Below are 12,449 nucleotides of genomic sequence, written 5' to 3'. Positions count from 1 at the left end.
TATATTGGGCGAGTTCAACTACCCAAACATTGACTGGGAGCACTACTCAAGCCCCAGCACCTTAGCCCAAAGGTTCCTGGAAATTATAAACTCAAATGCTATGGAACAACTAGTCACCACTCCCACAAGAGGGGACAACATACTAGACCTGATCATTACCAACATGGGGACTCTATGCTCCACACCAGAAGTATATCCCTCATTGGTAAGATCAGACCATAAATTAATTTCACTGGATGTCCACATCCCGACCCCACCCCAGCCCAGAAAACCACAGTGAAAAACTTCTCAAAAGCGAACTTCTCACTTCTCTAAACCGAAGTGGAATCCTTCAAGGCCCCAGGGCCAGTGGAAACTACGGCCCAAACTGCAGAATCCTATATAAACGCATTCTATGGACATCTCCAGGAATGCATGGATCATGTTATCCCAAACAAAACCAAGACCCAATCATCCAAAGGCAGGCGTCCAGTCTGGTGGACCCCTGCCATAAATAAACTGTACAACAGAAGGAGGAAGCTACTACACGATAGAGCAAAATCCCTAATAGGGAAGGCATCTCTGATCAGTACTAGCATAAAATTACGATCCTCATAAAATCCTCCAAGGCCAGCTTCGAGAGAAAAATTGCACAGGACACCAAAGACAATCATAAGGCTTTTTAAGTTATGTTAGAAACCTGGGATGCAACTCCCAGACTTGTTCTGAGTTGATTCTAACGACAAAAATACACTGAACCCACAGACATCGCCAATATCCTGGCAGACAGGTTCAGTGCAAACTTCTCCACCCCAAAAGAGAAACTATCTATCCCGACAGAGGGCTGCCTCCCAAACATCTCTGATGCTCAGGTGAAGGCTGCCCTCTCCAAAGCAAAAAACACTGCTTCCATGGGACCAGATGGCGTCCCAGGTTGCATCCTACATGAACTCCAAGAGGAACTAATCCCTCAAATAAAACAGCTATACAATCTCAGCCTCACTACAGGATATGTGCCCACAGAATGGCGTACAGCAACAGTGGTCCCACTCCATAAAGGTGGAGCCTCTACGGACCCTGGAAACTATCGCCCCATAAGCCTGACTAGCTTAGTCTGCAAGGCTATGGAGAGGATCATCATGGAGCTCATAAACAAAGACATTGGGGACCTACAGACACTAGATCCTACCCAGTTCGGCTTTGTCAAGGGCAGATCCTGCCTTTTGAACCTGGTTGACTTCTTCGAAACAGTCACCAAAGCCATAGATGAAGGGAAGGTAGTTCACGCAGCCTATCTGGACCTTGCAAAGACATTTGACACAATGCCCCACTCGGGCATCATAGATAAGTTATACAGCTTAAATATAAACCCCTATGTCACAAGATGGGTCGCAAACTGGCTCAAAGACAGAACCCACAGAGTGAGAGTTGCTGGAGCCATGTCCAACTCGAAACCGGTCACAAGTGGCATCCCACAGGGTTCTGTCCTGGGACCACTCTTGTTCGGTATATACGTTTCCGAGGTACAGGCAAACGTAGGAGGACTATGGCTCACCAAGTTCGCAGATGACTGCAAACTGGGCGCCATAATGAACTCTCCAGCTGACACAAACATCCTTTAAAAAGGTCTCACAGAGACAGATAACTGGTGCCAGCACCATGATTTAAAGCTAAATGCCAAAAAATGTATAGTCATACCCTTTGGCAAAAACAATGTGCCCACAAATTACCACATAGGCGGAAACCCATTAAGTACAGAGAAAGTTATTAGGGACCTGGGGACCGAAGTTGATAGCAATCTTTCCTTTGAAAACCACATTGCCAAAGTGGTTAGAAAGACCTTCTACATAGCCCACCTCATCACGAAGGGTTTCACATCTAGATCAAGAGAGGTAATCGTGCCCCTTTATTCATCCCTCATCTGGCCCATCATAGAATACAATGCCCCTTTTGGGATGTACCTTACCCGACACCTGCAGCAATTAGAAAGACCCCAAAAGTATCTCACCTAGAGGATCAAGGGTCTCAAACAGATGCCATATGCTGCTCGGTTAAAAAAACTCCAGCTCTACTCAGTTGCATACCACCTACTTCGAGGCGATCTATGCCTGACATACAAAGCTATGTCAAATCCAGAATTAATGGACATGCTCCACCTCAGTAAATCTAAATCCCTTAGAGCCACACGCTCGAGGGACTTGAACCTCAGCACAGAAATAAATAGAACTTGCTGGAGGGACAGGTTCATAACCCAGAGGCTCCCTTCGCTCTGGAATAGAATTCCAGTTCATGTGAGGCAGAGCACCTCACTGAATCTCTTCAAGAAGAATCTCGATAGGTGGATGGGGGATCATAGGTTTGTCCCAGGGATTACTCCTGTGTCACTATTGGACAGAGGCACAGTAAACTAAACCTTAAAAAGGGCACAGTATACTCAAATCAAGGGGTGGCATAAGCCACACAGAATCGGGCTAGGCTTATAATTGCCCCAGGGCAGATAGCCTAGTATGAACCTATGAACCTATGAACCTATATGTAAAATTCCTATTACTTTCATGTCAGCTTGTTTTCACTAGATGAAATGGTTTATCATGGGTGCATTGCTGTTGTCCATGGTTTTCACTACATGTCTTGCTTGGCAAACTAAATAGGTGCTAGTTCTCATTTTACATTCCCCAATCTTCTGATTCTCTACCATATCATTCTGATTCTGACTTGCTGCTCTGAGTGATATATTACCCTGATTTTTTAAGTTATTTGTATTTTCTATATGTTGGCGAAAAACATGCAAGGCTAAGTAGGACCCTACTATGATCTTTTCCTGTAGACTTGCTTACTCTGTCCATCAACCCACCGTCTAAGTCAAAGTGTGGGTAAAACATACAAAGATTTTTCTAAGCTTCTTCCTATATAACATCAGTGATATTTTTCTCTCTTTCATTCTACTTCTATCTTTCCACCCAGCCCTGCTAAAATATTACCGGCTTACCCAAAGTTCAGCCGTCCCAGAAGATACCTCAAGTTCATCTTTTCATGAGTTAGAGGGTACTGCATTCTCATCTACCAACACAAGTCCTGGGTTCTGGGTGTAATTTTTCTACTATAAAATGAAACTTATACCACCATTCTTTAGTGTCAGTGGTTATCCCTACTTTACTTTTTTGCGTTCCCTTTCTTTATGCACCTAATGCACAGAACCTGCTGCTTTTACTTAGAGTTCCCAAGTGAGTGATTGCAAGTTTGGGATTTAGTGCAAGATCAGCAGGTATTACAGTTACAAAAATCACCTCATCATTGTTTTGTGACCTGAGATTAAGAATATATTAATCCACAGGAGACACAGGCCCCAATTATTGATGTGGACTATTTTATGATGAAAGGTACAGTAAAGATTTATTATTATGATTGTGGTATTACCTGATGTGATTTTTATTGATTTTCCAAATAATTAAACATGCATTTTATTTTTAACCCACACACACACACACACACACACACACACACACACACACACACACACACACACACACACACACACTGCTAATTAATTATACTAACTCTGAAATTGCACAATACTCAGGAAGGGGCACATTATCTAATCCCAGGATTTCTCGATATTGCACACCTTATGACCATCTGCTTTAGCAACCAAAGTGTGTCAGCAAAACAAATGTCAACCTAAACCACAGGACTAAAAGAAGTACTCATATTTATGTGTGTGTGTGTGTGTGTGTGTGTGTGTGTGTGTGTGTGTGTGTGTGTGTGTGTGTGTGTGTTGTGTCATGCGTATTGCATAGCATATCTTGAATATCTTGAATTTGTTTTGAGATGTGCCAAGCCATAAGCAATAAACCAAGTTTCCAAACCTTTCAGTAAAGATTTCACACAAGTCAGGAGTCCACATGTTCCGCTTTTTGTTTTCTTCTGAATAGTGTTTTCTGCAGATTACTGATTACTTTTTTTATGAATGGACTGTTTCACAGTTTATACTAGTTCTGAGGTAAATTTTAATCTGTTTTGTTGTTATTTTTAGATGTTTTTGGTGTGTTACTGAAATCTATTAATGGTTAGACTCATAGGATAATGGCAGAACTAAATGCTCATATATGAACAGACAGGAAAGGATATGACTAATCAGGTCCACATGAGTGTGACAAGAGGAATAAAGAAAGAGATGACATCCTTGAGTCCTGACTAGTAAATGGCTTGATGGTGGCCAACAGATGGTTTACCAAGAGAATCAGTCACAAGATCTCATACAAGTGACCATACAATTCAGGGTGGCTTCATCTTAGTGGGGAATGGCATTCATCTAGAATCAGAGATTGCAGAGTAATCCCCAGTGAAACAGTTGGGCCACAGCATCACAACAGATAACTACTGTCAACTGCACATCACGGTTAGAGAAGGCTCTAAGAAAAAGAGAGACTAGGCAAAAGACAATATGCAGATGACAGGTATGGAAATAAGGTACATAAGAAAAGCTGGTGGTGGAACACTGAAGTCCAAGAAGTTATCAAAATAAATGAGTGCAGCATAAAATGGGAGAATAGACAGACCAGGCTATGAAGGAATACTGATTGGGCAACAAAGAAAATAAGTGAGCAGTTGTAATACCCAAGAAAAAGAATAAGAGATATTCTACCAGTTTCTGGGAAGTGAATCAGCAGATAACATGGAAAAAAACTCCATCAAATTGAAAGGCAAATACAGAAAGATAAAGAAGGTAGTCATAGGTTCATAGGTTCATAGATATGTACTAGGTTAATGGCCCTGGAGCCTTTACAAGCCTAGTCCATAGGATTACCCTGGCATCATGCCACCTGACCTTAGTTTCTAGTGTCTCGGTCGAGTAGAGCCACTGGAGTGATCTCCGGGGTGAATTTTCTATTTCCCATCCACTCATCAAGATTTCTCTTGAAAAAGGCCAGTGAGGTGCTCTACTTGATATGTATGGGAAGTCTATTACATAACATGGGCAGTCTCTGGATTATGAACCTATCCCTCCAGCATGTTCTGTTAATTGTGATAATGAGGTTGAGGTCACTGGAGCATGTGGTGCGGAGGGATTGGGATTTCTTTAGATGTAGCATTTCTAACAGACCTGGGTCAGACATGGCTTTGTAAGTCAAGCAGTGATCATATCTGAGTAGGCAATATGAGACAGAGAATAGTTGGAGTTTGTTGAGTCTGTCCATATAGGACAAGTGTTTAAGGCCTAGGATCATCTTTGTGAGGTACTTTTGCAGCCTCTCCAGTTATTGCAGGTGTCTAGTGAGGTACATGCCAAATGGGGCATTGTACTCGATGATTGGCCTAATGAGGGAAGAGTAGAGGGAGACAATGACCTCTTTCTTCCTGGATGCAAAACCCTTAGCAATGAGATGTGCCACATAGAAGGACTTTCTGACCACAGTGGCAACGTGGTGGTCAAAACAGAGGCTGCTGTCAACCTGTGTTCCCAGATCTCTTATAATGCCTTCTGTGTTCATTGAATGACCATCAATGTGGTAATTCAAGGTAACTGTGTATTTCCCAAGGGGAATGACGATACATTTTTTGGCATTGAGCTTAAGGCCATGGTTCTGACACCAGTCATTGGTGTCATTGAGGCCTTTTTGTAGGATGTCAACTTGCAATGGTCTGCGAACTTTGTCAGTCAGAGTCCCTTCCTGTTGGCCTAGACTTCAGAGAAGTAGATACCAAACAGGAGAGGACCCAGGACCAAACCATGTGGGACTCCAGTCGTGACTGGTTGGCAGTCTGACTTGGAGTCAGCTACTTTCACACTGTGGGTTCTATATGTGTGCCAGTTTACAACCCACCTAGTGATATAGGAGTTGATGTCTAGCTTAGTGAGTTTTTTTATGATTCCTGAGTGTGGAGTGGTATCAAAGGTCTTGGCCAGAACAAGGTAGGCTGTATGACCCACCTTGCCTTCATCCACAGCTCTGGTGACTGACTCAAAGAAGTCGACCAAGTTGAGCAGGCATGATCTACCCTTCACAAAACCAAACTGTGTAGGATCCAGAGTTTGTATATTCCCTATATCTGTGTTTATTAGGTCCATGATGATGTGTTCCATAGCTTTGCATATCAGACTCATCAGGCTAATTGGGCGATAATGCCCAGAGTCTGTAATCGCTCCTCCTTTCTGGAGAGGGAAGACTGTAGCAGTGCACCATTTGGTAGGGACAAAGCCTGAGGTGAGGCTGTGAATGAACAGGGCACACAGGTGAGATGCCAGTTCACTCTGTATTTCATGTGGAACACAGCCAGGGATATTGTCAGGTCCCACAGAAGCTATATTATTGGCCTTGGACAGTGCTGTTTTAACCTGTGTAGCAGTAATACTGGGTGCCCGGCAATCTATTGGAATTGTGATTGGTCATTGGGGTGGAGAGAGGGGCAAAGTTCGCACTGAATCTGTCGGCCAGTATACTGGCAATATCTGTTGGCTTGGTATAGGAAGTACCATTGTGCAGTAGCCCAGTGCAAATCTGGGTATTGCTGTGGAGATTCTTTACATAACTATAGAAAGTCTCGTGGTTGTCTTTACTATCTGCTGCAATTCTTTTTTTATAGCTAGCTTTAGATGATTTGATGAGGGATCAGAACCTTTTGTTGCGGCTGAATAGGGAGTTTTTCAGTCTTGCGACTTTGCCTTATTCCACATCAGTTTCTTCCTTCTGTTGTAGAGTTTGTTTATGGCAGGGGACCACCAGATTGGCTTCCTTTTTTTTGAGGAGAGTGTCTTGATTCTATTGGGTATGGCGAGATCCATGCAATTGTGTACATGTTTGTACAGTGCATTGGTGTATGATTCGGCTGTCAAGCAGCTATTCGCCATTTGCATGGGTGCTGTGAAGTTAGTCACCTCTGTTTTTAGGAGCCAAAAGTTAGCTTTGGAGAAGTTTTTCATGGTGGTTACCTTTGTGAGGGGGTGGATTTCCAAGTTGATTAGTTTGTGGTCAGATCTAACCAGGGAGGAATTGACTATTAGTGTAGAGCAACTGTCACCCATGTTAGTAATGACCAGGTCAAGGATGTTGCTACCTCTAGTGGGGGTAAGAATGAGCTGGTCCAAAGCATTTGAATTAATGAATTCCAGATAGCATTGGGCAAGTGTATTGGTACATGAGTAGTTTTCCCAGTTAATGTTGGGGTAGTTGAAGTCACCCAGTATGAGAGTGTTTGGTTGGACCCTAGTATTCTCCAGGGTGCTTAGGAACGTCCAGTGTCAGTCTTGGAACATGGTTGGAGATCTATAGCAGGCTACAACCTGAATCGCTGTCTTACCCAATGTTAACTGCATCTGAAGTATCTCAGATGCATTATGTTTGGCTACCAGTCTGGAGGTGTGCTCATCCTTTATGAATATGGAAACACCACCACCTTTGGAGCTTCGGTCCAGGTTCTGGGGCCAAAAGGTGTGGAATGAGTTATAGCCCGGTAGTGCAGAGGTGCTTTCTGCTGCCTTGAACCAGGTCTCTGTTACAGCACAAATGTCGATGTTCTCCAGTTTAAGGAGTGCTTTGAGTGAGTGCATTTTGAGATTTAGACTTCTAGTGTTGGGCAGCATGCCTCTCAGATTGCATTTGTTTGTAGCTGTTATGGTGGTAATTTGGTCTTTGGGACACTGGGTCTACTACACAACACCGACAACCACAACACTGACACCACAAGAATGAAACTACAAAAACATGAAAGTTCACATGCCCACCAAACCACAATCCCAACAGTTAACAAAACAAATAGTTCGCTGTTCCACACAACATACACACAACACAAGCACACCAACAACCTAAAAACCTACACTACACCTTTCACACAACTATCTATGCATTACCCTTGACCCAAACCCTAACCATAAGGTCCATCACTATCACACACTTACCTTACCCGCACCCTAACCCTAACTAACTTAAACCATCCCTAACCCTCGAGGCCCTCACTATCGCACATTTACCTTACCCGCACCCTAACCCTAAGTCCCTCACTATCGCACACTTACCTTACATGCACCCTAACCCTAACCTTAAATCCCTCATTATCGCACACACACCTTACTCGCACCCTAACCCTAAGTCCCTCACTATCACACACTCACCTTACCCTAAATCCCTCACTATCGCACATTTACCGAGTCGTGCTCACATGTTTCCCATGCCGGTGTTTTCACTGTCGGAATTACAAGTTGTTGGTTATCTGCTCCGTCGCTCTTCTGGCGTCGATGATGTGATTGTCAATCTTCTGAGATTTCGGTCTAACATAGGGAACCCGGGACACCACCTAAAAAAGGCATTATAGGGATAGCAAGAGCCTTAGCCAGTATCCAGAAGCCCAGATGTGACACATGCAGGCCATCTCTGGCAAAGCATTGAGGTCTGTCAATCATGCTATCCCAGGCAGACAGATACTGTATCCCCTTAGAATGACACCAGAAAGTTAGCCAGTTGTTGAAATCAATCATTTTCTGCTTGTACTGTGGTATAATTGTGGGTGATGGTAGGATGCTGCTCAGGGATAGGGTCATACCCACCTGGGCTACATAATTCAAGAGCTCCTCCATGTCTCTTTTCATGTTATCCATGGAGGTATGTCTCAGGTCATTCACATCCACATGTACAATGACAGAGTCATATTTGTACCTGTTGTTGAGGGACCTGAGTGCATGTGTTATATGGTGGATTCTGCTGCCTGACAGGCAGATGACTGTTACTTTCTCCTTATTCAACCTAGTGAGTGGGACATCAGTGTACCTCACTATCGAGTCACCTATGACTAGTGTGTTGGGCATGCTGTTTTGCCTTATGGGCTTTGGTTGAGTGGCACACTGTTTAGGAGAGTTATGTGTCTCATGATTAGTTTTGTGTTGTGCTGGTCGGGTGTGTTTCTGCCTTGGAGGTCTCTGCTGTTTGGGTAGATTTTTATTGTGAGCCTCCACAAAGGTGGGTGTGTGGTTTGTGTTTTTATGTGGTGTGTGTTCTGGAGGGCTATGTGTTCAATGTGGTGTGGCGCAGGTGTTGGCCTTCTCCTCTTGACCAGCTATTCCAGTCTTGGCTGGAGATTGCGTGGCTTCCAATTTGGAAATATAAGTGCATCTCTCACAAGACTGAGTGTTGGGAGGTAAGAGGAGAGGGCTGTCAGTGTACATGAGGCAGTTGCTACATTGCTGCAGGATGCCCAAGTTCAACAGGTTAATAGGAGAAAGCACAGGGAACTGACCTTTAGACATGACAGGAGAGGTGTAAAATAATAAATACTGGAGCTACTTCCTTATAGAACATTTAGTGTTGGTAGCACTTTTGTGTGCTACAATAATTGCTACAAGAAGTCTGGTAAAGTGCTGAGCTAATAAGGTAGTAAAAGTAGAAAAGATTCATATGGGATGTCACCAAATATCTGCTCACCAGTCCAGAAGACATCAGAGACTGTATGTTTATCACCAGCTGAAGAAAACCCCACAGAAGCTGCACTGCTCCATGGAAAGCCTAAGATGAAAGAGGACAAAGAGGTCACTCTAGAAGAAGGAAGGAAAATGAAATCAGGGAAAGCAGTAGGTTCAGATGAAGCCCCAGCAGAGGTAATCAAGATGTTGGGTGAATTGGGGACTAAATCTTTCCTGATGGGTATTGATAGCAGTAGGAGAGAAATCCTTTTCTCAGATCACTATACAATAAGCATTCTAGTGCCAGTGTGCAAGAACAAAGGGAACACATACAAGTGTGGGCAGTGCGGAAGTAATACATTCATGTTACACCTGCCATGCATTAAAGTGCAGTTGAGGCTGAGTAATAAATGAATATGTGAAGTACTAGTAGCAAGATGTGAGCTGAGCACTTCAGATGTAGATCAGGATGTATCATATACACCTGAATGGTTGCAGTAAGACAGACAGTGGAGAAGAATCTGGAGATGAGGAAACATTCCAACTAGGCATCCCTAGACATAGATAAATCATATAACAATGTCCAAAGTAAATTGACTTGTGCTGTTCTGAAATGGTCTGTAGTCCTAGAAACATTGATGGACTTTGTAGACTGTGTACAATAATCCAGTGAAACAAATACAGTGTTCACACTCAAAGAGGGATTCCCAGTGGAAATGGGTGTGTATCAGAGTTCAGCTCTGAGCAGACTGATGGTCATACTGCTGATGGAGTACATCAGCAAATGAGTCAGAGGGGCAGATTAACAAATATTTCATATGCAGATGATGTGGCAATACAAGCAGACTCTGAACTGGAACTTAAGCAAACGTTAGGGGAATGAAATGTAAAACTGAGGGCACACGGGAAACTGAGCACAGACAAGACAGTTGTCATTGCAGCAAATGGATCAAATCAATAAGAAGGATTACCCGCGGTAGTGGTTCTGCTTTAGCATTGTCGCCTCACTGCAAGATGTTGTCACGTTCGATTCTCAGCTAGAGCGTCTTCTGTGTGGAGGCATGCGTGAATGGGCGTGTCTTCATTGAAGGTTGTGCATCAGGGCTGGTAACTCGGCATGTAAAAATCCACTACCAAACATTAGTGGACCGGAGTTCCACTGTGGCGACCCCTAACCAGGATAAGCCGAAAGACACAACAACAACAACAACAACAACAGTGAAACAGGGATAACAGCTTCAATTATGTGGGCGAGGTGGATGAGGATAAGGGAAGTCTGAACAATGAGGTCAAAGGTTCAATCAGAGGTTGTACAGCCAATGGTCACAGAATGTTAGGCACCCTGTGTGACAGAAAAATGCCTATGTAAATGAAAAGTAATGTGTACAAACAGTACTGGGACCAGTACTACTTTATGGTACAGAAACCTGGGCAGTAAAGGCAGAGCAGCTGATGAAGCCTAGTGTGATTTTAATGAAATGGCACTTAAGGGTTATGAGATGCACACTATTGAACCAGAGGGGGTCTGAATGGAGAGATGATAATTCAGCAAGCAAAGGTTAGTAGTATTTCTGGAAATGAATTCATCCTGAAGGTTTGGTGAGTACCTTCACAAAGTGGACGCTGTTCTTCATAACATCTCACCAAGACAGCACTGATATGTAGACTATATTACTGTATTTTATATAGCATATATCATGGACAGAAGTAGGTTAAAAAATAAAAAAGCACAGTTAAGTGCATAAGTCTCAGAATTAAAAAAGTGCCCAATCCTGGTATGTGGACTGATGCCAGGACTAGCAAAAATAGCAGTGTAGAATCCTCAAGACACAGCAACATTCCTACAATGGAGATATGTCAGGCCCAGTGGGAAGATGCCCCCCCCCCCCCCTTCCCGTTGTAGAAGGAAGTAGTAGTCCACAAAAAATCACAAAAACTGACAGAGCAAAAAAGTGCCATAAAGATGATAGAGTGGACCATTGAGGATAAGAAAGAAATTATGTACTGTTACTATTATGCATTCCAGACAGAAGACATGTAAAAAGATTGAGAGAAATTAGAAGAAAGAAAAATACTTCCACAAGAAAAACTGTCAGAAGCTTCAAATAAGAGAAGAAGCAAAGGAGCATTATGTCCCAACAGAGTGACACTGTGGTGAGACCAGCATTAGTAGTAGCCAGCAGTAGCCATTCATGCAACTCCCCTCTTTTCATCATTCTTGACAAGCTAATTCTTTGTTTTCAGTAAGCACTGCTTGATTTGTTTCTAACTTCAGAATATCTGCCTAAATACTTCATTCTTAAATTTTCAGCGTCTATGTATTAGTTTCCCCTCAAGTGTTTGGCAGTACTCTGTACCAACTCAGACATCTTGAGTGACATTTTTTCCTGTAAAAGCACAATTGAAATTTCTCCCATACCTAGTAGAACAGAGGACAGCTAGTTTGTAGTGACAAGCACTGTGCCCATAGTTGCAAACCGGATGCTCCTGACATTGATTGATTTTCTGACTCCAACTGTCTAATAAAAAAAAAGGGTCTGTTGCTCTGGATATGAACTTTCCTACTGTCTCTGTTATTGGTTTGGTGGATATGGGCATCCTGAGGCAATGTAGAAATTGCCTCATGTTTACTAATAACCAGTTAATTCTCAAGCAAACTGATATTGTATGTGAGAGATGTATTTACACAATGTCACTGGAGACAAAACTGTCACATAAAAGTACTCCTAATGTCAGTAAGGTTGTCAGTAGTACACAAGCTGCATCCATCATGCACAATTCAAAGCAGACATATCGACCTACATATGCTGAAGCACTTACATGTAACCTTCCTTAACCACAATGACCTCCTAGACAAAATACACATAACAAATACCCTCATCAACCCTAAATGTGCTCTTTCAAAACAACACCCACATCAACACATAGAGCTACATCTAAGCCCATAAGGTAAGCCACCACACAATCCAGAATTCTAGTCATTGGAGACTCCATTGTGAGACATACTGATGTTCTTCTCACCAGGTTGAGTAAGGAGAACGTTAAGGTCAGTTCCTTATCAGGGGCCAGGATCCACAGC

At 43.0% G+C, this 12,449-nt stretch overlaps 1 protein-coding gene across 4 annotated transcripts in view; it reads left to right on the top strand.

Moving 5' to 3' along the window:
- The window catches only part of LOC122813046 (inward rectifier potassium channel 16-like), a 1,081,538-nt gene that overhangs the window by 530,780 nt on the left and 538,309 nt on the right, over nucleotides 1-12,449 (top strand). The window lies entirely within an intron of this gene.

Source organism: Protopterus annectens, chromosome 10.part0, assembly GCF_019279795.1.
Source record: "Protopterus annectens isolate FY-2018-M chromosome 10.part0, PAN1.0, whole genome shotgun sequence".
NCBI lineage: Eukaryota > Metazoa > Chordata > Ceratodontiformes > Protopteridae > Protopterus > Protopterus annectens.
Note: the sequence above shows the minus strand (reverse complement) of the source record. Positions and strands in the feature narration are given on the sequence as shown.